The sequence below is a fragment of the Mauremys reevesii genome, linkage group 13 (genome assembly GCF_016161935.1).
Source record: "Mauremys reevesii isolate NIE-2019 linkage group 13, ASM1616193v1, whole genome shotgun sequence".
NCBI lineage: Eukaryota > Metazoa > Chordata > Testudines > Geoemydidae > Mauremys > Mauremys reevesii.
The window spans coordinates 38,812,797-38,840,211 of record NC_052635.1 but is presented as its reverse complement, the minus strand read 5'-3'; the positions used below and the strand labels follow the sequence as shown (position 1 = coordinate 38,840,211).

At 43.6% G+C, this 27,415-nt stretch overlaps 1 long non-coding RNA gene across 2 annotated transcripts in view; it reads left to right on the top strand.

Moving 5' to 3' along the window:
- Nucleotides 1-27,415, top strand: part of LOC120381287 — a 53,262-nt gene that overhangs the window by 8,480 nt on the left and 17,367 nt on the right. The window contains exon 1 of one of the 2 annotated variants that reach the window (XR_005588009.1): nt 26,026-26,147. The exons of the other annotated variant lie outside the window; for it this stretch is intronic. This is a non-coding gene — a long non-coding RNA (uncharacterized LOC120381287). Of the gene's footprint in view, nt 1-26,025; nt 26,148-27,415 lie in introns of those variants that run through there. 2 annotated transcript variants of the gene reach the window in all.

Genomic DNA, 27,415 nt, shown 5'->3' with positions numbered 1-27,415 from the left:
TTACATTTACTGGTTATGAATATCCCAACAGTGAACATGAGCTTCTACAAAAGAGCAAATTATAAAGTTAGTATAACCCCTAACTCTTGGATGGACGATGTGGTATCCTGGGTGGATCAAAATGACAGTTCATCCACAAAGAGATTAGCAGAAGACGATGGAGAATGGGCTACTATGGTTGCAAACTTTTGGTAATGGAGATGCCGCACAAGAAGAAGATAGCCCCTTCTAAATGTTCTGTATCCTGACATGGAAAGTGAAAGGGAGAGATTTAACCCTAGATGAACTTGGGCCTGGAAAACGTTGTAATAGAAATGAAAGCAGAAGGGCAGGCCTTGCCTAGTGTTCTGAGCACAGGAATGGAACTGGGCGCCTGGAACCTGTTTCTGCTTTGCAAACGATTCTCTTTGCAGTCTGAAGGGGAATCTTTCCATTGGCTTCGCTGGGTTTCGTAGTGCCCTCTGGGGCCTTGGATAAATTGTTGAACCTCTCTGTCTGAATTCTGGCTGTAAAACGGAGCTAATATAATATTAGCTATAATGTAGGAAGTACTGTGTATTATTATTACAATGCCCTCAGAGAACAAAAGAAACTTAGTGTAGCCATTTGGAGCCTGAAATTTGAAAGATAAAATAATGGGATAAAACAATTTAATAAAATGTTACTCTATTAAAATAAAACTCTACAGGTGACTGTGGGTATGTCTAGGACCAGCTGATGTGCAACACATTGGTGGCTTTAGAAATCACACCCCTCCAGTGCACATGGTGGCTCCATGTAAACAAGCCAGGGGCTCTGAGTTGTCGTTTGTAGATAAAGCACTATACTGGGAGTCAGGAGGTTGGGCTCAAGCCCCAGCTCTGCCACAGTTCCCTGTGTGACCTTGGCCAGGTCACTTGATGACTCAGTACTCCTCTGTCTACCAAACAGGGATAATAATACATTGCTTTGTCTGTTTAAACCGTGAGCTCTTCAGGGCAGGGAGAGACTTTTACTGTGTGTATGCACAGCATCTTGCACACCGGGGTCCTGATCTCAGTCGGGGCCTCGAGGCGCTATTGTAATACAAATAGTTGCACAGTCTGGATAGTTAAAATGGAGCAGGGATTTACTCTGAGGGGACTTTGGTAAGCAGGAAAACCAGGGGAAAGCAAGTTGTCATCTGGACGGATCTACCGATTTTTGTACCAGTCCTTGCAAATCCCCGTGATTTTCTTTTCCCATGTGATTCCCTGTCAGGATTGGAGGAATATTCCAGGGCATGGTAGGCATCTGATCAATTTGATTGTTTCTCGCTCCCTTGTCTTCCTCACAGTACCACCATCTTAGATGTAGCCTCAAGAAGGCAGTGGCGTGTACAAAGCAAATTACCGTAGACTTGGCCTGTACTACAAATGTATGTCGGTATATCTGCATTACCCAGGAATGTGGAAAATCCACACTCCCGAGCAACGCAGTAATACCAACCTAACCCCCAGGGTAGACAGCGCTTTGTTGACAGGAGGCTTCTCCCATTGACATTCTTACCTCCTCTCGGGGAGGTGGAGTATCTGCACTGACGGGAGAAGCTCTCTCATTGGCGTAGGTCACATCTTCACTAAGCAATGCAGCTGCGGCTCGTAAGTGTAGACAAGCTCTTAGCTCTCCACAATGACTTACCACGCAAATGACAGAGGCCAAGACAAGTCGGCTGTTACAAGGATCTTTATGGCAGGACATCCCTAAGGGTTTTAATAATATGATTTTTGTATAGAAGAAACATTAACATAAAGAGATGCTGGTTGTTTTTTATAGAATACTGCACATTGCATTGATATTCTATGGATGGAAGCATTGTCAACAGAGGTCTTCCCCTGCTGTGGTGGCTCCCCCCCGCCCCCCCACACTGTAAGGGGCGGGGACAGGTGTGCTGGAGCAAAAGTAGGTGGGGCCAGAGAACTTTTGCTCTTTAGCTGGCCTGACATGACTTAGAGCAGCCCCCGCCGGCCCAGAATTGGGAGAGTGGAAAGGTGGCTTAGAGACAGGTTTCCTCCCGACTCTCCTTCGCTGTACTTCGTATTAATACAGCGCAGCCAAGGATCTGGCCCAGTCTGAGTAAGAATGGCAGAATCCGGCCCCGACTGCTTTGAGCCTCCCAGCTGGACAGGGCTATAGAAATAGCGCATGTGGTGATTTAGTCAAGGACAGGAGCACGCCAGCTGCAGTGCAGTCCTTTATGTCCCTCTTCTCACTGGTGCTTTTTACTCTCATTCAAGGTTTCCTATGACTTCATCCTTCTTTCCCCCAGATTTCCACAGTGTCATGGTTGAAGTTAAAATCAAAACACACACATGTATGCTGCTTGAACTATTCTTTCCTTTTACAAATCACTCAGACCTCACACCTCTGCAGCAGAACAAATGTAATCCAAGGATTGGGTCATAAAATCTTGGAAAATTTTTATTTGAACTGCTGGCATAGCTTCTAGTAGTGCGCTGGGGGCAGCTCTCCTTTCACGTTTCCCCGGAGCCATATAAAGAATTTCACTCCTGGTGACTGAGCTATAAATGCAGGCCTCATACAGTGCAGGCTCCAGGATGCCAGGTGAGAAACCAGAGAGCTTGAGATTTTTTTTGCAGTAGATCATCAAGGCACCTTTAAAAAGACACCAATTTCTGGTGTCACCTTGTCTCTCTCACCTTTCTTCCACCCGTTCTCTAAGGAACTGAAAGGTGTTGAACATTCTTTGACCCATGCAAACTAAACAAACTGCCCAATTGATGGGAAGAATCCTGTCTCTAGCTAGCTTTCACTGTCTGCCTTGGAGGCAGGTAACAGCTGTGCGTATATTCTTTTGCAATGGGATTCTGTAACAGCGTTGTAGATTGCCAGCCGTTTGATTACATGGTCATATAGAGGCTGTCAGTAAGGTGAAAACAACTGGCAAACATGTTTATTTTCTTATCTGGTTTATATTCCATTGCCACAGAACTCAATGTGCTCTAGTGAAGACATTTCTCCTGTTATCTGGGGAAAGAAAGTGACTTTACAATTCAGTGCTCTCTTTTTCCTTCTAGAAGCCAGCAGTGCATGCTTGACCTTCGAGGAATATGAGCTGAGAGGAGTCAGGTTAAAATATGTGGTCTTGATCCTTTAGTCTTCACTCAGAAAGTACTCTTGTTGACTCACTCTACCATTCATTATCTTATGCACTTTTATCATGTCCTCAGGCAGTGATGGAGCAACCGTGCAGCCACTGCTATAGTCTCAGGGCTGCAGTAGTGTCCACAGAGCTTGTGCTCCTTTCATCTGGTGCTTTGGCCAGTGGATCTTCAAAGGTATGGCTCCACTGGCCATGCCCAGCACGTCATCCCCAGGTTGCTCCAGCCCATCGGGGGGGGGGCAATGAGAGAGCTGCAGTGGAGCAGCACTCAGTAGTATGTAGGGGGAACAGAAGAACTGCAGCTATTGAGATGTATTTGAAGCCTTCAGCAGCCTTTCCTCGACCCCTAAGCTTGATTTGACTCTAAGTCATTCAAACACCAAGGTGTACTCTGTGCTTGGATCCAGCACTTCCCTTCTGTGACCCCATTTGTTGCTGATGTGAGAATAAAGCAAAAGAGAGTTTACTGAAACTGCAGTCCCTAGAAATGCCAGCTGGGGGCCATGTGACTGTCCTGCGGAGTGCAGGATGGAGAATTGTTAGCCTGTGTAAATTCACACTCACCCAGACTATGCTAAATGCCAACACGCACCTGCAGGAATATTAATGGATGAGCCACACCTAGGGCCTTGTTCTGCAGTCCCCGCACGGTCCCCTGTGACTCATCACTAACCTTCCTCACCTTATGTGAAGGGCTGTTGACAGAATGAAAACTGCCATGGAGAAGTAATGAACTACTCTGCAGATAGATTCCTGAATGCACAGTCAATCTCGTCCCTTAGCAAATGAAATCTGCCTCTTGCTCTGTATGAACCAAATATGCGATTGTTTTTGGTCTGTCCTGTGCTGTAACACTTTAACACCTCCCAGCCCTTTGACAGTGTGTGAGACATTCCACCCCTGGTCTGCATGAGCAGTCTAGCAACCCCATCTAGCCTGAAGTCAGAACACGTCTTTCCTTAGCCACTTGTATGAATCTCTCAGGCACTTTTATCCTGTGCTATGATTTGTTTGCCTTTTACTTTGCTGAAAGCCATACTTAGTTGGACAAGCCTTTCCTAAGAATACTGTCTTTCCAATCCCCAAACTCACCTTCTTTCTCTGTCTTCTGAACCTTTGTCGTAATGCCATTTGTAAAACTAAGTACTCGGTAGTGCACAAAACCTTCCTAAAGTAACCAGACTAGGGGAACCGTTATCTCTTTTGACTTCTAACTGACTCCCTGGCCAGTGTATTCTAGGGCCCTGTTTGCCTTTTGTGCAAGTTCTGTTGCTGTTGTCAACTGTTCTGTTTCCTTTTTAGTTTCCTCAAGAAGAAGTCCATCCAAAGTACATTTTGCCTTTTTATTGGTCCTCCCCAGATGTGTAGCCTTTCATTTACTGACATTGACTCCATATGCCAATCTCATCAGAGTGTGCAAACTTCAGAAAACTTACCCGTAGCACTCCCTTGATGAGTCAACTTCTATTTTCCAGGACATATCTCTTCATGTTCCCATTTCCCACAAGCATCACCACACCTTTTCCCATGCAGCCTCTGTACCTGGAATGGCCTGCCTATCCTATGCAACAGAGAGCTGCCCCCTCCTCCTTTAAATCCCTTCTCAACACACACCTTTCCCCCATTCCAATGATCCTCTAATTAGTGTCCTTTAAAACATTACATTAAATATAGACCGTGAAAAGGAACTACCATGATGCACACAGCACTACCCACCCAGACAGCTCCATCACCTAGGCACTTGTCCCATTTCTGGGAGTTCAGAAGAAAGAATGACCTTGTTCTGTGTATTAACTGTGGTGTCCACTCCTGGACTCAGTTTAGATTGTGAATTCTTTGGAGCTTTATTCTGGAAGGGGGGGTGATCCAAAGCCCATTTAACTCAATGGCAATCTTTCTGTTGACGTAAATGGGCTTTGGATCAGGCTCTATAGCAGTTGGGTGGAGTGTGGAGGGGCTAAGGAGGTAAAGTCCACCTCTGCCACCCGAGGCCAGTGAGCAGGTCTGCTGACCCTGCAGGGTGGAAGAGTAGCCATAGCCAGTTCCTACTTTGTAAATACAGATTCTGTGGCCCCCCTCCAGCGCATCACCCCCTCTCAGTCTGCTGTCTGTGTGGGGCTAGGTCAGTGACGGCTGCAATCCCTTTCCTGCTCTTGTGGCAAGGGGTGTCTTGTGCTGGCCCTCTGCACCATGGGCGAATTTCACCCTGATGTTTGCCGGCAATGCTCAGAGGAAAGGAGGAAGGATTCAGAGGTCTATTACTGAATGGAATGGTTAACCAAACAAAGGCAGAGAGCTCCACCCCGCTTTCGCTGTCGGCCTCCTATGACATGGATGGAATCTTCAAGGTTTCTACGCTGCGGTCAGAACAGGTGTGACCCATTTTTGCCAGGCTTTTGCTTAAAAAGACAAATAAAATTAGCAGTGCTGGTGAGATGTCTTGGACATGGGAAGTAGTCAGTCTCTGGTCTTGTGCCTCATGACACACTGGAAGCATGATGATATCTGGGAACATATGCACCGTGTCAAGTGTTAGTCTTTCCTTACGGATCAGTCTTTTCTTATGGGTCTATTCTTCCACCATGGCATATGTGTAACTCCTCTTGACATTAATAGGATTTACATGTGCATATAGACAAAAGAAATATGGAATAGTGCCTCCACAGTTAAAGCCTGAAAGATGCTTTCCATTCGAAGTTCTATTTCTGCCTTGCTCGCAACAAAGCAAAGCAAGAAAATCTCCCTTTGTTGTGAAATTTTTTATTGACCCATGCACAGTAAAACTTGCCTTAGGCAACCATCCAATGGACTAGTGAAATATTAGTTGCCTGTTAGAGAGGATCTTTAACTACTTGTCAACGAAAATTATACTGGAATCCTAGAGGATGCAATAAAGTTGTCCCCTAGGTTAAGAGTTTGCCAGCTGGAGGTGATGTTTAGTGTAAGTGTCACTCAGCATATATATCACATATGCTAATTTTCCGCAAATAATTCCTGATTTCCAGTGGACCTTAAGTCAGTCTTTAGCTGCTTAGAACTTTATTTCACACGGAGGTCTTTTGGCAACATGGAGTTGCTTGGAACAAATTAGCAGAGAGTTATTTTCAGGGATTCACTTAAGGAGCTTGTGAATGGAATGTGACATTTTTAGCAAATGGTACAGTTTCTTCTTCTTTTACTGAATAGAAGGATAGTCAGATGGTTAAGGCACAAGACTCAATTTAAGGAAATCTGGGTTGGATTCCTAGCTCTACTGCAGATTTGCAGTATGACACTAGATATATCATTTAATTCCTCTGTGCCTTAATTTTCCATCTACAAAATGGGGACTTCCTTTTTCCATCTTGTCTATTTAGGTGTGAATTTTCATAGGTGACCAAATCCTGTCACTTTTTAATGGGATTTGGGCATCTAAGTTTAGGTCCTTTTGAAATGCCAGGTTTAGCTTGCAAATTCTTCAGAGCAAGGACTATTTGTATGGACAGCACCTAGTCCCGCAGGGACCCAAAAGTTTTACCTTACAAATGACAGTGTTTCAATCCCAGTGCTCAATACAATGGAATTAGTTTGTGTATTTGTGTGCATGAGACAAATTCATCTATGTACTGGCTGCATATTCTTAAGAAGGTGCTTACTCAAATGCACACATAAAATGTTTGCAAACCTCTAGCCAATTTTCCTGGCCCTTTATTTGGTAGATTCGATTATTCACACTGCTTTACTATGTGTGGTTCTAGCTCGGTTTAGAAAATGTGATGGACTGGTGGATTGGGCCATTTTTCTCTTTACACATATAATATGGACTATTTCCTCCCTCTGGGCACTTGACTGTTTTAAATCAAGATATCTTTGTTCACGGAGACTAGGAAATATTCTTATAAAATGTCTTATTTCTTCCTTAAACTTATATAAATGTACTTTATTGGACAAGAGGAAAACATAACACGTAGCTTGTGTGGGTAACCCACTGTGTGATTAAGAATATAATATGCAGAACTTCCCCATAATAGGTCCCTTTATAAAAGACTATTATTCTCTGGCTCCCAGCTCCATGCTAAACTCCGTTACACACTCTTCATTATACTTGTTCCCAAGATCAGACTCATAGGCAAGGAGTATGGCATATTACCGGACTGCTATTGAATGGGCTATGTTGATAAATGGAAGGGAAAACATGCTATATTGGTTTGCCTTCCTGTAAAATCAAGGCTGATACTGTAAGTCTGTCTATAGGGTCAGGACCAGTGCTATAAGGGCATGATCCAAAGTCCATTAAAATCAATGGAAAGGCTCCCATTGATTTCAGTGGGCTTTTTATTGGTCCCTAAATGCAGAGCTCACAGCTGCATTGGATCCTTTATGGCACCCCAAAATAGAAGTTGACTCTTCACTCCTTGAGACATGTCTGCTGGCCCCTGGCATGACGCCCCTGGGAATTCTTTCCTGCTCCCTTGTGCAGTGGAGTCTGAGGCATAGGGTTTGCTGCGCACATAAAAAAATTCAAAGGAAGCACTGGGGTGGGCCTCAGCATGAGTGTAGTTGGGCTGCAAGCTAGGGAGGACATGAAGGCAGCAGGGGAGTGGGTATGGTTAAGGGTGGAGGAATAAGCTAGCCACTAATAATGAAGGGAGGTTATACCATCCGCAATGAGAAGAGTCCCAACCCCAGCACTTCTTACAAGTTGTCTGAACCTCTTGAACTCCTGCATGGCCCTGGCTGAAAGCTTCACGGGCCCACAGATTTCATAGTGCTGGCTCTGTTCAGAGTCCTGGTGCATTATATAATATAACTGTTATGCTCTGCAACAGTACACATTAACTGCCCAGCTGCTCAATAAATAAGGTAAGACAACGTTGCCAGCATCTTAGAACTGAGCAAAAGTTTATGGGGCATTGGCTAATGCCTTAGGTTGATATCTTATCTTTTGTGCTAAGAAAAAAAAATCTCTAACTGAAATACAGAATCATTTTTATAGTCAGCAAATATGTTGCACTTGGATCCTTTGTGAAAAATGGTTTTAGCTTGAAATATATTACTCCAACATAGGATATAAAAGAAAAACAAGGGCTTATTGTTGAAGGACACAGTGTAATTAATAGTTTTATTTTACTGTGTTAAAGGTGCTAAAATAAGATCAAGATAATCACGTCAAAGTACAAACGTTATTGCCAACCCCAAACATTACAAAACCATGAGCCAGGAGCCAAAAACCATGAGATTGGCCTAAAAATCATGTTTTGTTTTGCTCTGAAATACATTTTGGGTTCTTTTTATTTGCCTTTTTTTTTTTTGAGCCTTTAGGGTGCATGTGGGTCACATTTCTTAGCTTTTCTATGCTAGCTTTTCTAAACAGGTTGTGAATCTGCTATATCTATCTATCTATCCATCTTGTTGGTTTATAGAAAATTCTGTTTGGGATAATCTCTAGGAGGGCGTAGAGGTTAATGTGATATGCAAAACCCCAAGGAGCACCAAACATTCAATGAATTCCATGGAGTTACACCATGGATAAATTTGGCCCAATCTATGAACTAAAAAAAAAGTGAAATTTTAAAACAATAATTGTAATGACAAGTAGGGTTTTCTATGTTATTAGGGCCCTTTTCAGACAATAGTCTTTATGCCCATGCTGCATGTGTTCAAAGGTAAATCTGACCACAGCCCATGCGGTACATAAACAAGCCATATTTTTCAGCACAGTGTGAAAGGTGGAGGCTGACATTCCCACTATCAGTGTTTCATGCATGAGTTATGAGCCATCGTAAAACATTTTCATATTGCAACAATGAAAACTGAAGCTGCTCTGTGGTCGTCTTGTTTGAGCTGATAGCTAACTGAGCATTCTTTGTTATGTTTAGTTGTGGAAAAAAAGGGGAATTAAATTACTAATATTTTTGAATTCTGACATTACTTCTTGTAACTTTCTGGCAAAGAAAGAACATTTTCTACAGTTGTGTATGGAGTTACTGGATAAAGATATTAAATATTAGCTTATGGGGAGTTGCAATGGTTTTAAATGTTCAGAGCGGTTCAAGGAATTCTGGATGGGCTGAACTGAGTTGTCCATGGAGCAGCTAAACAAGTAGCTTCACGCAAACTGAGAAGCTTTCAGGAAATATGGTACTATGTATTTTAGTTAGTCTCCACCATAATGTTTTCCATACAGTCTGTTCTCATGAGGGCCTTTTCAGTTTCTTTAACTAGTTTGTTCAGGATAATGCTGGTGTTGAATCTGTTAGGATAAAGTCAGAGGGCTACCAGGCATTCTTTCCAATTCAAAACATATGAGATTAAACAAAGACACGCAACATGAGTAATACAAATAAAGCAAAGACGGAGGTCAGCTTAGAGTCTTGTTTATTAAACAATAAATTTGATCTATTTTATTTAGAGGACAAGTATCCCTTATGGGTTCTTTGATACAGCATAGCTGGGTGGAGACGCCATACGTATTAGCTCTGTCTCTGTCAGGAGGCAGCTCTCTCATGGTTTTTGATAAATACTTCAGATTTAGGCCCTGATCCTGAAAGGTGCTGTACTCCCTGAACTTCCATTGGTTTTGCTAGACTCACCTCATGGAATTGAGGATGGATAAAAAGGGATTGGTTTTGACTTCACAAAACATCGTTGGTTACGTTTTGAAAAATCTAAACTGGGGAGGTTCTGATCTGGTTTCCCTTTACCCACCCTCTCAAAGCTTGGTGTTTGGATAAATGGTTCTGACTGTGGTTCACTTCTGTTTTAAATGGAGGTGAGGCAAAATCAGCAGTGGCTTTGGTTTTGAAAAACCTTATCAGCCCAGTTTTTGTTTTAAAAAAGCAAAACCAAGGTTGGTTTGGATCCAGATCCGACCAGTTCCAGCCCCTCTCTAACATAAACCGCAGAAATGCATCTGAAGTGGGTTGGCAGATGCACGCGTAATTGCCATTCAGAAGATCTGGGTTCAGAAAATAGTAGTAGGCCACTCACTGTCATCAAAACACGTGCTTAGCTGGGGGAGGTGCAGGGGGCGGAATGGCAACATCAGTCCTAGAGCCATTTGAAATGAATCTGTTGAATAGCATCATAGGAAGCTGTAATTTGAGTTTAGCCCTATTGACATTTCTTATAATTAAGTATTTAGAGCCTGGGAATGGAAATCCAGCGTTCTGGATTCTAGTCCTGATAGTATCACTGATTTGATCTTGGGCAAGACATTGAATTGCTCTGTTTCTCAGATTCCCTGCCTGTGGAATGGGACTAATAATGCTTCCTTGCAGAGGTGTTGTGAAGCTTAACGAATTACAGTCTGAAAGGCACTTTGAGATGACAGACATCTGTATGGGAACAGTGTATTCAAAACATATGAATGAGAGATTGTTACTTATGCTGTGACTTTTAATGATGTCCATGAGAAAAGTCACAGATAGTAAATATCAATTCAGAGTTTCCTCACTTCTGCTTTAAATTGTTCCATAAAGCATGAAGATCACAGCTGGGATTTTCAAAGAGGCCTAAGGGATTTTCAGTGGAAGTTGGGTGCCTAACTCCTTTAGGCTCCTTTGAAACTTCCAGATGAGGTTATCCCTGTATACCTAGCAAATTTAAACATTTTCAAATGGGTGTTCAGAGGATGGAGGTGATTGAATTGTCACAATAAACAACACGATATGAAATACCCTGATGAAACAACAACAAATGCATCAAGGCAAATTGCACAGTCAAGGGGCCTGATTCTGTTGCCCTCAGCACCTTGCAGTTCCCATGCTGATTTCAAAGTCAGTGGCACAGGGGTATCGAGGGAAGAATGGGGCCCTGTGGACTGCATGGGTGTAACTGAGAACACAGGTTGCCTCTCTGTCATTTGTAGAGGATGTGATGCCCACCCCCCTCTGTGTTTTTCCATAAACATGACAAAAATGCATATAACTGCTCAAAGAAACAACCACCTTTGCAAAGGCTCAATAGAAGGGTCAGTCTATTTTCTGTTCTCTGCTTCACAATATTGTTATGAGCTAGATGAAACATTGTTTTTGGATGAGAACTCACCCTTCTGTTAACATTACTGTAAGCATAAGACCCATCGAAAATAAAAGGTGTGGGGGAGCCCACCCAAGACTTTTGGCCGAGGACTGTTCTGAGTAGTGGTGTGTGTGTGTGAGAAAGAAGAGAGATCACACAGAAACTGAAGTCAGACAAGAACAGATGAGGGAGAGAAACAGGCTAAAGGAGCCGCTGAAAGCACGGTAGCTGACTCTGGAAGACACCTGGAAAGAGGTTTTCAGGTCAGAGGTGCAGGCTGGAATGAGTGCTTTTGGTGCTATGAGCAAAAGAAGCTGTTGCCTGCAATTTGATTCCTTCTGTGTTCAGAGATATGGGACTTTGTACATTCTTTGTAAATAAACAAAACTACATCAAAGAAATACCTGACTGTCACCAATTTCTGCTCTCAACTGGAACACACCCAGGGCCCCAAACTTTGACTAGCTGCTCAGGTAAAAAAAGAGGCAACAATATTTTACTTTTGGGGTGTGCGTGCGCACCTTAGAACGAATATATACATCTTTGGGGCTTTTACAATGAGTTGATTCTGTTCAGCCTCACCAGGTACCAGCGGGAGCGGGAGAGGAACTGAATTTGCAAACTGATGACACATTTATACCAGAATTCTAGCTTTATAATATTATTGTATCATTTGACTTACATGTATACTTTGGAATGTTTATAACAACTGTAAATCATAGGCAAGACCAGCCAAAAGAATTCCATGCAACATTCCAAGCACAACTTGTAAAATAAACACAACAATCACAGAGGAACAACAGGGAAACGTAGCAGCTCCAGAGCAGATGGGAACACCGGACAAAGCCTTCTGTAAAATCTGTATGAGGATTAGATACATGCAAGAAGATTTTTTTTTCTGCATTGCCATCTGTATTCTACCTTTGCTCTGTGCTAAAGACTTCAAAGAACAACGTGTTATCTAGCCAGTATGGATCAAGTATTGTATCTGTGGGAGACACGACGTAGCTGACAATACAACGCTTGTTGGTAATGTCAGTTCACAGCGCTGTTCCCTTCTTTTATGTGACATCCCAAGTTTCTTGGAAATATCTTTCTTCCTCTGTGTTATGTGACTGTTGAAAAGCCAGCTCAGTACAGTAACACGAACATGAGCCCTAACCAACTTGCCTTCCAAAGCACCTAAAGGAGAATAAAAATTTACTAATTCCTGAACCATAAAATTCTGTGGCTGATTTCTAACCTATTAACCTTCATTTTTCCTTTTGAGGTTTATGGTCCTTTTATGATTTGGCCAGTGAATTGTAAAATAAACATTTAAATGCATTCTAGCCAGATAACAATCTCATCATTAAAACATCTAGGTTACTTTGTTTGAAGTTAGTCACTATAAAACTCTTTTGGATTCATCAGCACACTTAATAATACTTGTCTTGTTCTCCATGAAATGGGCAATGTAACAGGATACACCCAATGACTTTATTCCTTCGGCTCCAGTAAAAATGATTGCAAAACTTTTTGTAACTTCCCTTCTCCTTCAGGGTGAAAGGCTGAAATAGAGTCAAGTCACAAGCTAAATCAATTGTACCATCAAAAGTTAAAAATTAAGCAGATTCTGAGACCAGAAGCATGTTGCGATTGAAGTAGTAGAATGTCACGTTTGTCTAGTCTTATTATGCTAAAAAAATGTACTTCAAAAGCAAGTACAATACAGTAACATGGTGAAGGCAGAAATATATCAAAACAACTCCAAGGACAGGAATCTGTTTGAATGTTTGTCAATGGAAAGACTCCCACTGACTTCAACAGATTTTGAATCAGTTCCCAGTAAGCCGTTAACACATTTCGGTTGAGCAGTGTGGATGTCTTAAGGGCCTGATTCAAAGTCTGTTGAAGTCAGCGGGAGATTTTCCATTGACTCCAGTTCAGGCCCTTAGGGGATGTCTACACAACAGCTGGGATTGAACTTCCCAGCCCAGGTAGACAGACTCGTGGTGTGGACATTGCAGCTTGGGTTGCAGGTCAGGCTATCAAGCCAGCGTGACCTCCTTCAGGCTTGAGAACCTGAGCTGCAGCCCGAGCGGCAACATCCACACGGCTATTTTTAGCATCTTTCTCCCTGGGCTGGGAGGTTCGCTCCCAGCTGCAGTACAGACATACGCAGATTGATCAGAGCAGCCAGCAAGTCTTGCTTCTCAGTTTAGTCATGGTTCCCAAACACAGTGGAAAGGTACGTGAAGAAGCATCACTCGGCTGGGCCTCCCTTCTCTGGTGCCAATCCTGCAAGGGCTTCTGCATGGGCTTAATTTTATGAGCATAGCCCCACTGTGGTCAGTAGGGCTGCCCATGTGCTTGACTTTAAGCATGTGAGTAAATGTTTGCAGGATCAGGGGCCAATACTGGAACTCCCCCTGAAGGCAGTTTTGATGGTAAATGGCTGGAATGGGCCCAAATTGCACACAACACTGGTAGGCAGGACTGGACCCAGAGGGCTGTCTTGGGCCGTAGAAGCCAGTCACGTTATGTAGAATACAAAGCCAGTTTAAGACACTGGAAGGCAGAGAGTATAATCAGCAGGAGTCTGACGTTGCTTTTTGCACAGTGAAGGTGGGAAAAAGCTCCTTGTGCAGCAGAACTGATCCCTTTAAATCCAACATTCGTATGTGCTATTGCAAAGCTTCCCCCTCTGTCAGGTTCATAAGCAACAAAGAAGATTTCCCTGGATCTTCTATAATGTTTCCTCCATTGTTGCACTCAACAATAAAAAGATATAATTGTAATAAATTCCTTCCTGTCTATTTAATCAAAAATCAAATGGGTTTGATCAATTTGCACATGCAAATGCTCATTTTTTGAGTACAATATAAGAGCAGCCTTTGGCCTTTCCATTTGAAAAACACATCCCTAACAGAAACACACCTCTAATAGAAACCTAACTGCAGGTTTACCTGTTCTAATCACTCCAGGACATTTTGTTTTGTTTTGTTTTGTTTTTCAACACAAAGAGAATATATGCAAGCAGCAACATTAACATTATACTTACAACACACTCCAAGAAAAGCCAGGAAATCCAATTTTAACGCAGACATTTCGTCCTTAACTACCGTTGCTCGTATGTTTCTTCTCTCTTAATGGCATGAGTTGAGGCTAGACTCGGAGTGTCATTTTAAGCAGAGGGACTCAACTTCAAACAAACATCTGGATAGACATCTTAAGTTAATGTGTATAAGTACACTCTAAGGGCCCAGCTGTGCTGCCATTGAAGGCAATAGCAAAACTCGCATTGTCTTTCATGGTGAAGGAGCATTTGAAAGTAATATCTGGGATTCCATTGTATTAAGTAGGAATTAGGGACAATTAAATAATAATAATAATTAATCATAATAAAGCCTATCTTAAGGGAGTTTGCCTCACAGCAGCCTCTTGTCATCCTTAACTCTCACTTTTCTGGCTTTCCTGTTAGTATTTACAATAAAATTATTGCAACATAGTTCTTGTGTTTAATATTCCCTATTTCAAAATATGAAATTGCAGCTAACTCCCTGGATCCTTCTGGGCTAAACACAGCAAAGGTTTTACTGAACAGCTGCTGTATATTATATTAATTATTATTATTATATATTACATCATATCCAATTACAGCTCTATTATAAGTTTCCCTAAAACCTAATTTCATACTCTGAAATTGTTTACAGCAAAACTAGAAATAGGCAAAGAAAGAAAGAAAGAAAAATCAAAATGTTCAGATCCCAACATGAGGCCAAACTTACTCAATGCTCAGGCTTGTTCAGACCCAGCATTTAGATTCATTCCTTCTAAAGAAATGGACCAGCTGCAAAGTTTTGATGAGGTAGCACAGTGATTTGTGTAACATTATACATAGAGACATAATCTTTTCAGGCCAGATTTCAACTGGTATAAATCCAGATGAGGATATGCTTTCCCTTATGCCCCCATCCTCTCTATAAAATTGTAAAATAGAGAGATTAGAGCAGAGCAAATGATTTGCAGTGAATAATTAAATCAGTTAAGCAAAGCCAAGCAAATGAATTTTGATGTGTGTGAACACTGGCAGAAGTTTTATTGTAGTAATCTTCCTGCTCTCTTTATAACATATAGCAAAAAACCTGGTGCACAAGACAGAGAACTTTTGGAATTGCTTGCAGTCCCTGAACACAGATGAAAGTCGAGCTCCTTTGAAACCTTGAAGACACAGGGCTAAATTCTGCTCTCATGCCTCTCCATTGAAGTGGATTGCACAGGTGGATGTAAAAGCCATGTTTGACCCTCAAAGAAGCTGATAGAGTTTCTTTGGCATCATTTTATGAAAACATTAACTACAAACCTCAAACCCACCTTTGCTTCTTTTTATTCCTCTCAAGCTTTCTCAGAACCCCATACAGGCTCTCAAACAGCTACTTGGCCAGGCAGAAATATCAAACTGTGGCCACAAAGCCTTCTGCACAGGAGGAACATTTCTTATTAGGGTAAATCTGCTTTGTGTGTAAGTCTTTGCGGGATCAGTCCCTTAGTCAGTAAAGATGTTTTATAGGATAAAATAAAGACAATCAAGGTAGCTATCCCTGTCCACGTATTAATATTTCTAAATGTCTTTGCTTTACAGCTATGGTATTAGGTAGCTTGGCCAACTTTTTTAAAATGTTACTATTTCTTGACAAAATGTCAAGTAAGTTTTCAGGGGGGAATACTTCATAACTAAAGTATGTTTTCCTAAGGGCAATAAACCACGAATAAATGTACTTTTTCCCCCATCCAGTCTTTGAGCCAAAACCTTCACAAGCTTTTCAGAGAAATAAAATTATAGGTGTTTTTCAGCAGTAGGGTGAATCTGGGTGGCAGTGAACTAAACCTGGGTAAATATTATACATCTAAAGGGGGGGGGGAGATTTTTTTCTGGCATTGCATAGGGCTCAACCCTTAGTTTTCTATGCATAATGTTAAAGGGAATTGCTTAAGACATCAGGAAACTTTTGCCCATCCATTGTATTGCGTCTACCTCTTCAGACCCATGGAAGGCTGCTCCAGCTGGAAAGAAAGCTTTTTCAGTGACATGGTAAGAGGAATAAAAAGTCAAACTTTCAATTATTTCTCTATCTGACAGTTGCTTGGCTTGCATATATGCTGCTTTGTGACACCAGAAGAAAGTGAAGGGAACTGAAAATAATGAATCGGTCAACACAGATTTAATTTGATCTTAAGCTGCAGTGGTCTCACGTAGTTTTCAGTTGCTAAATATGAGTGGTGTGGTCTAGCGGATAGGGCCCTGGACTGGGATTCAGAAGACTCTGCTAGGCCAGTGTAAGAGGCAGTTGGTATTTCATTATGATGAATAGCAGTGGTGAGCTGATGGAACCACACGTTTGGTTTGAAGTATCAGAGGGGTAGCCGTGTTAGTCTGGATTTGTAAAAGCAGCAAAGAGTCCTGGATGTATTGGAGCATGAGCTTTCGTGGGTGAATACTCACTTCCGTCATCCAATACATGCATCCGAAGAAGTGGGTATTCACCCACAAAAGCTCATGCTCCAATACGGCTGTTAGTCTATAAGGTGCCACAGGACTCTTTGCTGCTTTTACATTTGGTTTGGTAACTTTAAATCCTTAGCAGGGTGTTCTGGGTGTGGACACTTTTTGCTATTCTAAAATAAAAGACTGACTTGCTATGTGACTGGTGAACAAATCATTTCCCTCCTTAGAGCCTCTGTTTCCCCTGCCACTCTTTGTCTATCTTGTACATTTAGACTAAATTCTTCAGGGCAGGGACTATCTCTTGCTATGTGTTTGTACAGCTCCTAGCACAATGGTGCCTCACTCTTGTTTGTGCTGCTAGGCACTGCTGTCTCTTGCCAGAAGGGTGTGATTAAATGACTTTAGTTCCCCAGGACCCTCCTTGCTTCCACTGCCATATCCACTGTACTTTTGTGGAGGGAAGCCTGGCAAAGGGACATGGGGCAAAGTGAATCCTGCAGAATGTGTGTTAAAGTGAAATCCAGTGCAAAGAAGCAACCGTGATTGCAAGTTGTAAAAGAAAGGACTAGTTTTAATCATGGATGAATTTTCACAAATAAAGAAGTGCACAAGGGAAGTAAAAGTAAAGCTTAAAGTGAAGCCAATCAGCTTTTTGTATGATTGGAATATACTACACTAACGAGGGCTTGTCTACATGGCGTGTTCCTGCACACTAGCTGGCGTGTAACTTCTAGTGTGCACCAGTGCATTGGGCACTAACTGTCCATGTGGACCCTCCTGGATCACAATAAAAGTTCCCTAGTGCACATTGACATAGTCTCAACAGCACCATGTCACTGCACATTGGGGAACTTTCAGGACATGCCAGTAGGGGTCAGACAGACAGTTAGCATGCGACACGCTGGGGTGCACTTGAATTTACATCCCAACTGGTGTGCACTAATGCACAGACAACTTCCAGACATCCAGAAGTGCTAACAGGCCCAGTGTACATACATGTATTATTTGTCTAGGAGTTATCAAACTAACATAACCTTTTTATAATATCTTGTGGGCTTTGTAGGGAAAAAATAATTGCTCTGATAGCAGAAGTTCTTTTTATGGATTAGAAAGCCCCCCTTCCCTTCCCCACCCCCCCAAAATAAAGAAAAAAAAAGAGAAAGCTGCTTCTTGGACGATGTGACATAAGGAAATTTGTTATATACTTCACAGTATAGTTTTGGGTCAGTGGTGGTTATCAGTGCTCTAAGCATTTATATGGCCCTCATCACTGAACCATCTGGGCACCCATATTTAATGGGTTCATCCTCACAACACCTCTGTGAGATAAGGCAGTGCTATACCCCACATGTAACAGATAGGGACTTGAGAGGTTAAGTAAGACATCCAAGGTCACACAAGAAGGCTGCGGCACAGCAAGGAAATAAACCCAGGTCTCCAACGCTCCAGGCAACGGCCCTCCTCTTCATTTCACTCTCTTTCCTTTCCTAGAGCTAAATTACTTTGTGATGTGATGTGGAGCCAAAATGTATCCATTCTGAAGCCATGTTACAATACAGGGGAAGTCTACAACATATGGCTTTTTGATCCTCCTCACACTGAAATCAATGACAAGACTCCCATGAATTCAAATGGGAGAAGAATTGCTCCTTATTTTACTGCTCTTAAGAGTTTGCCTCTTCTCAAACCTGATTCAAGTATTCTTAAATCCAAGTGGCATAGCTCTGCCTCTTGAGCTAGGAGAGATTCTTCATTAGCTCCTCAGTTACCAGTGACAGTAGCTCTAAAAAAAATCTCTAGCAATCTTCTACCCTCATAAAGGTGAATGCATCTTGCATTTTCAACATTGTAGCACAGCTCGGGGCTCTGAGCACACAATGACCCAGAGGTGCTTCATTTCAGCATGTGTGTGACTTGTATACCTGTTCAGCACTCACTACACAGTATTAACAAGTATCAGAGGGGTAGCCATGTTAGTCTGGATCTGTAAAAGCAGCAAAGAGTCCTGTGGCACTGATGCATCCGACGAAGTGGGTATTCACCCACGAAAGCTCATGCTCCAAAACGTCTGTTAGTCTATAAGGTGCCACAGGACTCTTTTCTGCTTTTACAGTATTAACGAGTAAATTCTGCACTCCTTGCACTCACTGTCACTGAGTCACCCAAGTAGTCCTATTGACCTCAGTGGGACTTTTTGCATGAGTAAGCACTACTCAATGTGAGTAAGGGCTGCAGAATCTGTCATTAAGAAAGGAAAGAATCTGGGGAAAAGTTAGAAAAATAACTAAGTTTATTAACGGTAAGAAATTACTACAACTAAACTCAGGTGAAACTGCAGAAGATAAGATCGTTCCAGTGTCCTCCAATTGCATAAAACAACCACCTCCACCTGAGGTTCTCTAATGGGGTATCAAGTTAGAAACATTGCACCAACTATTGCTGTAGGCTTTCATTGTCTTATTAACCCACTCTGCAGGCATGTCGCTGCTTCTAGATATTTCTGAGTCTTTTTCCTTTCATGGGTTGTCACATATGTGAGAAGGCAATGGAGCTAAATCCCAGGTTGGACCCAATATGAAGAGCCTTTCCCTTCTGGGAGTGGAAACCAGGGTCCAAAAGCTCTCCTATTTGGGAATTGAAGGAGAGTCTCCTGTGGAAGATTTCAGTGCCTGCTGCCATTGAAGTCAGTGGCAAAACTCCAGCTGACTTCAGAGGGATAAGGGTCGGGTGCACAGCTTATAATAGTACCCACCTCCTCCAGGCACTTAACCAGAGCACCTAAAGACAGTACCTCAGGGCAATGTGTGCTGATTATGTATAAAGAAAGGTTGACTAAAAAACAATGCAAGCAGCATGCCAATGGGCTCAGGGGACTAGATCCTGATCAAACACTCTGTGTAGTTTAAGAACAAGATTTCAGTAAGATGGCCAAGCAGGGACTGGGGAGTAGATCATTTAGTGTTTTACAAGCTGTAGATCCCAGTGTTAACACATTATTTCAACAAGCTGCATGGATGAGTGGGGTACTAGCTGATGTTAGGCAAGATGTAAAGAAAACTGTTTGGCTTTATGTAACAGGTATTGGCAGATACATATAACTGAATCTTCTAAACCCAAAGCAGAATTTTCAACACTAATTGGGTGGTTCACTATCAGGTTATGGCTTGTGTGGGTTGTATGTGACTCCTTAGTGTTTCTAGCAAGTAACTGACCTACTGCTATGCAAACATTTAGAGTATGCAGTGACCTATTTGGATGATGTCTTGATTTATAGTAATGCCTGGGAAGAACCCCTACAGCACCTGAAACCAATCTTTCAGCAACTCAAGGAAGTGGAGTTAACTTTTAACTCCCCAAAGTGCTCAGTAGGAAAGCAGGAAACCAGATATGTATTTGGGGACATGCAGTAGGAGTAAGGGAGTTATGAAACCAGAGATATGTAAAAGTAGAGGCTATTAAAATGCACCCATTACTAACAACTAAGTGACAGGTGTGATCTTTTCTGGGTATTATGGAATATTATTGAAAATTTATTCCACATTTTCCATTAACTGATCTCACCAGAAAAAAATCATCTAATAAAATAAATATGACCCCAAGATGTGAACTGGTCTTTCAAGAACTAAAATTGGTTCTTAGAGATCAAATGGTTTTGATGGGACTGGATTTTTTATTTATTTTATTTTAACATTTAATGGTGAATATCAATGTCACTGATCTTGGGCTCGGGCAAAATTAGCCCAAGAGTGGCAATAAAAATAAAATAAAATAAAATTCCACCTTATGCTCAAATTATAAACTGTGCAGTACCTGAAAGAAATTAGATACCTTGCAACAGGTATGTAGAGACAAGTAATACAGTAGGCCTTGAAAATACTGAAATAGCATCTCTTTGGAAGGAAATATGTACCACACTAAACAACACAGAAGACAGAAACTGAATTAAAACTTAGTGGTACTTGGCCTTTCAACTTTATATAGCAGGTTTATATTTTTAGTCCAGAGAAATCAACAATAAGAATGGATCAATTTAAGGGAATGCCATTTCACATTAATGGGGTGGATGCAGTACAGATCTGTCCAGATAGATATATTAAAAACATAAGAAAAACTTTTAACAGCAGAAAACAAATACTGTCATTGCGACATTGGTTTGCTTGATGTTTCACATCAGAAAACAGTATGGCAAAGAGGCATTACTGCACAGGCTGGGCTTGGTCTTGTTCACATTCATATCTCTCAGACCTGCCAAGGCCCAAATGAGGATCAAAAAAAAAATGATTCATGCAGGACACTCGAAACGTTGTGTGATTCATTCTTTTACTAGCAGACACAACTCTTTCCATAGCCTTAGTTTCATGATCCTTTACTTCTGACACAAATCGTTTTGAACAGTTAGTGTGAGGATGGAAACAGTCAGGTTGTGTGGAACGTAGGTAATTTTTGTCCCTTGACATGAGGTGTAGTCTGGGCCAAAAGGAAAAAGAATGTAAGCATGTGCTAAAGACAGGAGAGAAGTGTGCAGGGCAAGTGCCTTGTCGGCCGATGGCAGTTACGCTCCCAGGTGGCAGAGAGAAGAATTGCACAGGTGGGTGGTGAAGCTAGGTTATTACAATCCTAGAGACTGCCACTGGTGTTCAAAATAAACTGTGTCCTCAGTCGGGAAAATTGTCGCTAGTTTACGCATAGTGAGCCTGTAATTAGTGCCTCTCTCTGTGTGATGTCTTAAGGAACTTTTGTGGAGAGTTTTGTTGATACGGCGTCTTAAGAATACAGTGTTCGGTAGCACTAAGGAAGAGACTGTTCCAGCAGCACAGGGCACTGTGAGAACGGATCGTCGAAGCCTCAACATAAATTCTTAGGGTGGAATCCACAAAGGGACTTCAGCAGTGCAATGCTGAGCCTTACTTTTAAGTACCTAGAAAATCACAAGAACAACACTGTGACCCACCAAGCTGTGTTAGGCCCCCAAGGCCCCTGAACAATGAATGGGGAGCGATGGGACATAAGAATGCAATCCACCAAAGCCAGCATGCTAGAAGCCAATGGGAGATGCTGTCCAGAGGGGTGTGTGCTAAGCCCTGCTCCTCTCTGGGAGATAAGTGTCTAATTTTTTTTAGCCCAGGAAGGGAGAAGGAGCTCCAGTCAGGAAGGCAGCCAGAGAAAGGGGGAGCGCTCCAGCCAGCAGGGCAGCCCAAGCAGGCAGAGCGGTCCCAGTATCTATTGGGTTTCCGGGAAATGGGGCGGGCAAAGCCCGTCCCATGCTAACGGATCCCCCCCAGCCTAAGGGGAGGTTCCACAGGGCCTCAGAAACCCACTAATTGCGGGGGACAACTAATAAAAGAACAGGGACAGGAGTGCGGTCAAAGGGTCATAAGAAGGGAGCCTGACGGGGACACCGAGCAGAGAACCCCGGACAGCGCCCCCTGCTCCTCGAAGGTGTCGAGGGAGCCAGCGGACGCCGCCCAGAGGAACTCTGCCCGGAGACGTGAACGGACTAAGGATCGGAAACAAGCCCCACAGTCGCAGGAGTCTCCATTGGCCAACCGCCTCTCCCTGGTCACGTAGATGGCCATTTTAGCCAGGGCGAGGAGGAGGTTGACCAGGAGGTCCCGCGACTTTGTGGGGCCACGGATAGGGAGTGCGTGGAGAAGGAGGTGAGGGGAAAAGTGCAGCCAGAAACGCAACAGGATGTTGGTGAGGAGCCGGTATAAGCTGGGGAGGCACCTATCTCTGCTAGCAGTTAATGAACTGGGGTTTGGGGGAGGGGAAGTTAGGGATTTGGCTGCCTCCATTGTGTGCAGGGCCCGAAACAAACAGCAGGAGGAGGCCTCCTCCCTTGTAACCTTTACCTTCGTGGCTAGGGTACTCACCCAGAAGATGGGAGACCCTGGTCTATGTCCCCCTGCTTCTGAGGGGGAGAATGGTTTTGAACAGGGCTCTGGGGCTTCTCAGGTGAGTGCTACAACCACTAGGTTTTAGAGACATTCTAACTCGTTTATTGGCCCAATTAATATTTAGCCAGTTAAAGTAGAACAACTTCAACAGGAGAGATTAGGGGAGCCCCATAGGATATTCTATAGCCCAGGGGTTAAGGCCTTCACCTGAGCAGTAGCAGATCCCTGTTCTTCCCTTCAGGAACAGTGGTGAGGTGAAGCTCGGGCCTCCTACCGCCTGGCTGTGACTAGGCTAAAGGGAGGGCATCACTAGCTTCCCTGTGAACTTGCTTGAGGAGCCCAGTCTTGTAGGTGGCCCCAGCATACCTATCAGATCAGGGCCCCTCCATGTCACCTAGGTGGCCCAACCCTTCTCTCTCCTAAGTTGCTCAGGGGCTTAGGTGGGAGATAGGCATCTGGGCTCCTCTCAGGGGCAGCAGTGCGCATGCTTAGGGAGGAGATAGGCACCTAAAGTGAAGCTGCAGTGTGCATGCTCCAAGGACAAAAGGTAGGTGCAGAGTGAGTGTTGGTACCTACGGGGATTAGATGACAGCCAAGTGGGAGTTGTGTGGATTGCACTGGTGCCTATAACAAGATTTAGGTTCCTGAGTACCTTTGTGGGTCAGACCCTTACAGTGGGAAAGCTGGTACCCTCTTGGAGGCAGGAGTTTACCACATTGTTCCAGGTGCTTCTGTTCATCTCTGTAGGAGGATTTGCAACATGTCCTTTGACCTCTATGTGTTTAGGGACTAATTCTGCCATATTTTAAAGACTGAAATTGCACGGCAGCAACTGGGATTTTGGCAGTATTTGATCTCCAATGCTTGACCCAATTGCTTAAAACTGCTGTACACAGCTCGGCATACTAAAACATTGTAAACTGCTAGGATGGCTCAGCAGAGTAACCCAAAATGGCACAGCCCTGGCATTCCACCCTCCCTCACAGGCAGTCTCTCCCTTCTCTGGCCTCAGAAGCCAAGTTATAGTTCTTCCCCACAATACCTGTGCAAGGAGACTAGGAAAGCTGAGCTGAGGTTAACACCATGTTCACCTGGGACTGGCATCCTGATACACCAGTCGGAAGACCTCCTCTGGTACTTACATTAGCTCAGGTAAGACACTGGTGAAAGAAGGGGACTAATTGCTTTTATCTTGGGGGTATTTATCTTGGAAGGATTTGGTTGAATGGGGCAGCTAATTAACTCAGCTAAAGGTTACTTGGCCCCCAAACTGCCTCCTCCCCAAGTGACACATGAAATGTTGCTTTGTCCCCTGGTTTTTCAATAAACAGGGGACCTGAGTTGTATTTTTTTTAGCAGATACCAATTTGATTAATAGAAAAACATCAGAAGTAAAAATACCCACCTCAGATACCTTGTGTACCAACCTGAAGCCAGCAACCAAGATTCATGCCTTTTTCACACTAAACTTTCTTAAGAATTTCTTCCTAAACTAAGCCACAGCGTGATGCAACAGACATGGTAGTCTTGCTGGCTTGACAAGTGAAATTAGTTGTTGCATTCCATTAATTCTGAGTTATGCGCCTAGCTAGGAGAACCTTGTGAAAAACAAACTCACCACATTGTACTGTAATATTAGTATTGGCTGCAACCTCAGCCAGCCTGCTGGGGACCTCCTCAGTAGCCTAGCTCCGGAGTGGTTTTCTCCACTAGCATCAGTAGAACAGCTGCTGTCTTCAGAGAGAAAGAGAGGCTGACCCTACATCTGGGGCTACTAGAAGGATGACGAGGCCCTCCTCAGAATCTTTAAACTCCAGCACAGCTTGAGGTGGCAGTTGTATTTACTTCTCACACTCCATTTACGTATTATTTGCTATTGCCAAGTGACTGTTTGTAGTCTTTCCTGTTCATTTCATATCCTAAGCGTTGGCCCATGCCCTGGGAATTGAGATGTTCATGGTGAAGTGACTTTAAAGATCACGAGGACAAAGAAGATCCACAGAGCCACAGTGGAGTTCACGTCAAATCGTTTGCCTCACAGAGCTTGTCAGCCGCAAACTTTTTTTTAGCTTTCAAGCAGAATGACTCAGTGCGGAGCTGCTGCCCATCCTAGATGCTGTATTAAAATATTGTTACCAGTGAGTCATCCCAGTTCCCTCTGGGTGATGCACTTCCAGTAAAGCACAGCCTGCTCAGTTGCCGGTAAATGAAGTCCCTATCCAGTGATAACGTGGCCAGGATTCTGTTATGGGAGAACTTGGTGCAGATACTTTCATTTGGCCCTGGCCTTGCAGCATATAGGCAAGTCTCTGTGCCTCAAGAGTGATGTTGTCGTATGTGTTGAGTTTGTCAGATCACCGTCAGCTGATGTATCTTCTAAACCAGTGGTTCCCAAACTTGTTCCGCCACTTGTGCAGGGAAAGCCCCTGGCGGGCCGGGCCGGTTTGTTTGCCTGCCGTGTCCGCAGGTTCGGCCGATCGCGACTCCCAGTGGCCGCGGTTTGCTGCTCCAGGCCAATGGGAGCTGCTAGAAGCGGCGCAGGCTGAGGGACGTACTGGCCACCGCTTCCAGCAGCTCCCATTGGCCAGGAGCAGCAAACTGCGGCCACTGGGAGCCATGATTGGCTGAACCTGCGGACGCGGCAGGCAAACAAACCGGCCCGGCCCGCCAGGGGTTTTCCCTGCACAGGCAGCAGAACAAGTGTGGGAACCACTGTTCTAAACAGTAGGCGCAAACAGGGCCGGCTCCAGGGTTTTTGCCACCCCAAGCAGCAAAAAAAAAAAAAAAAAAAAGCCACGGTCGCGATCCGCAGCTCTACCACCACCGCTTCAGTCTTTGGATATGTCTACACTACCCGCTGGATTGGCGGGTAGTGATCGATCTATTGGGAATCGATTTATCACAGCTAGTGTAGACGCGATAAAATCGATCCCCGATCACTCTGCTGTCGACTCCGGAACTCCACCGCAGCAAGAGGCGGAAGTGGAGTCGATGGGGAAGCAGCAGCGGTCGACTTGCCACTGTCCTCACGGCCAGGTAAATCAACCTAAGATACGCCGACTTCAGCTACGCTATTTGCATAGCTGAAGTTGCGTATCTTAGGTCGACTTCCCCCGCAGTGTAGACCTCGCCTTCGGTGGCCATTCAGCGGCTGGTCCTTCGCTCCAAGAGGGAGTGAGGGAACCGCCGCCGAATTGCCGCCGAAGACCTGGACGTGCCGCCCCTCACCGTTGGCCGCCCCAAGCAGCTGCTTGCTGGGCTGGTGCCTGGAGCCGGCTCTGGGAGCAAGGGACAAGCCAAGGTTTCCCTGCCTTTTCCACACCATGACTCCATGTTACAACAGACAAAAGGTGGGGGTTGGACCCTCCACATTGTGGACTCTTAAGATAAGCCCTTCATTTCACATACAGCAGTTAGCAGGTACAGGATAGTTGCAACCTCCTCTGGGCCTGTTTGTGACCCCATGGACTTCAAACCCCCAGGTTGTGGACTCATACGATGAACCATTCACTTCACGTACAGCATACAGTCTCCAAAACCTCACAGCTCTACAGCTGCTCATAGTGAAATACAGAAGCTACTTACAGTGTGGGTTATCACAGCACCACCCAGTCCTCAGGTAAGAGTGAAAATTCCTGTTCTTTTTCTCATTTGAATTATTTTGGCAAATGTTACTTGGCTGGAAGTTTGTATTTACTGAGGGACATCTTCTGTCCCCTTATATCTTGTGGCGACTCGGCTAATGGTCTGAACTTAGCACATATCTGGGTTCTGTTCATATCTACTGTTCGGTTTATCTGAAGCAAACTGTTGTCTTTTATTTGGAATCAGGCTGTGCTGTGTTTCACCAAGGCCACCCAGGAGATTCTCTATTCACCTCTTTTTACTGGCAATGTCAACAAAACTCTTTTCCCAACCTCCTTTGCTATCATCAGTTTCCCGTCTCTTTCTGACAGATAACGAAGCACATAAGTGCTGTGTCGTCTCAGGTATCTTACTGGGGCATCAAAACTCATCCCTAAAACGAACAGAAATGACTTGACATAGTTCAGGCTCTTGCTGTTTGTGCACTTGGATGCCACTAGCATGCATCATTTCTGGCTCTTTTCTTGATTTAGCTTTGTGCTGTCAGGCTGCTCATTGTGTGTGGGAAGAGAGATGAGCTGAGGAGACCAATGTCAGAGATAAAACCAGCTACACAGGCAATTTGTGAAGGCTCTCACTGACTGTTAGGATAAAATTAGGAGGAGGGTTCCTCAAAGAGAATTTAGAGCTTGTGAAAGACGACTGACTGATAAACCGCCCATGTTTGCCACAGAACAGTCTCCTCACCCTGTGCCTCAACTCTGACCTGTTGGATCACCTCTAGGTTGAGAGGAGTTCAGACTGCCTGGCTCATGCAGCCCATGACCTCTCTGCTGAGACTGCCAACAAAGCCAAAGTGCATTGCGTACTGAGAAGAAAGTGCTCTCTTTGTGTATGTACAGTGTGACTAAGCTGACGTTACTCAGAGAGAAGAAGCACCAACTAGCGGGAATGAGAGATTCTTTGGTCTGTTCAAAAAAAACAAAACAAAACCCCTGTTATTCAATAGAAAATTGGGTGTGTGGGGGAGTTTATTACATTTAAATATTTATATATATATAAAAACATCTACTTTCACTGGAAAATTTCAACTTTTCAGCAAAAAATTGAAAACTGAAAAGTTTCCAGTTTTCTGCCCCCACATTTTTGTGTTGTTTTTGACAAAACTGAAAATCTTCCACAGCAAATTTTCATGAGAACTTTTTTTTTTATTTCATTGAAATTGTCCACAGGGAAAAAAACAGCCAAAGAAAAATATTTCCTGACCAGTTCAAGAGCCCCTATTTGCCAAGGCCTGAAGCC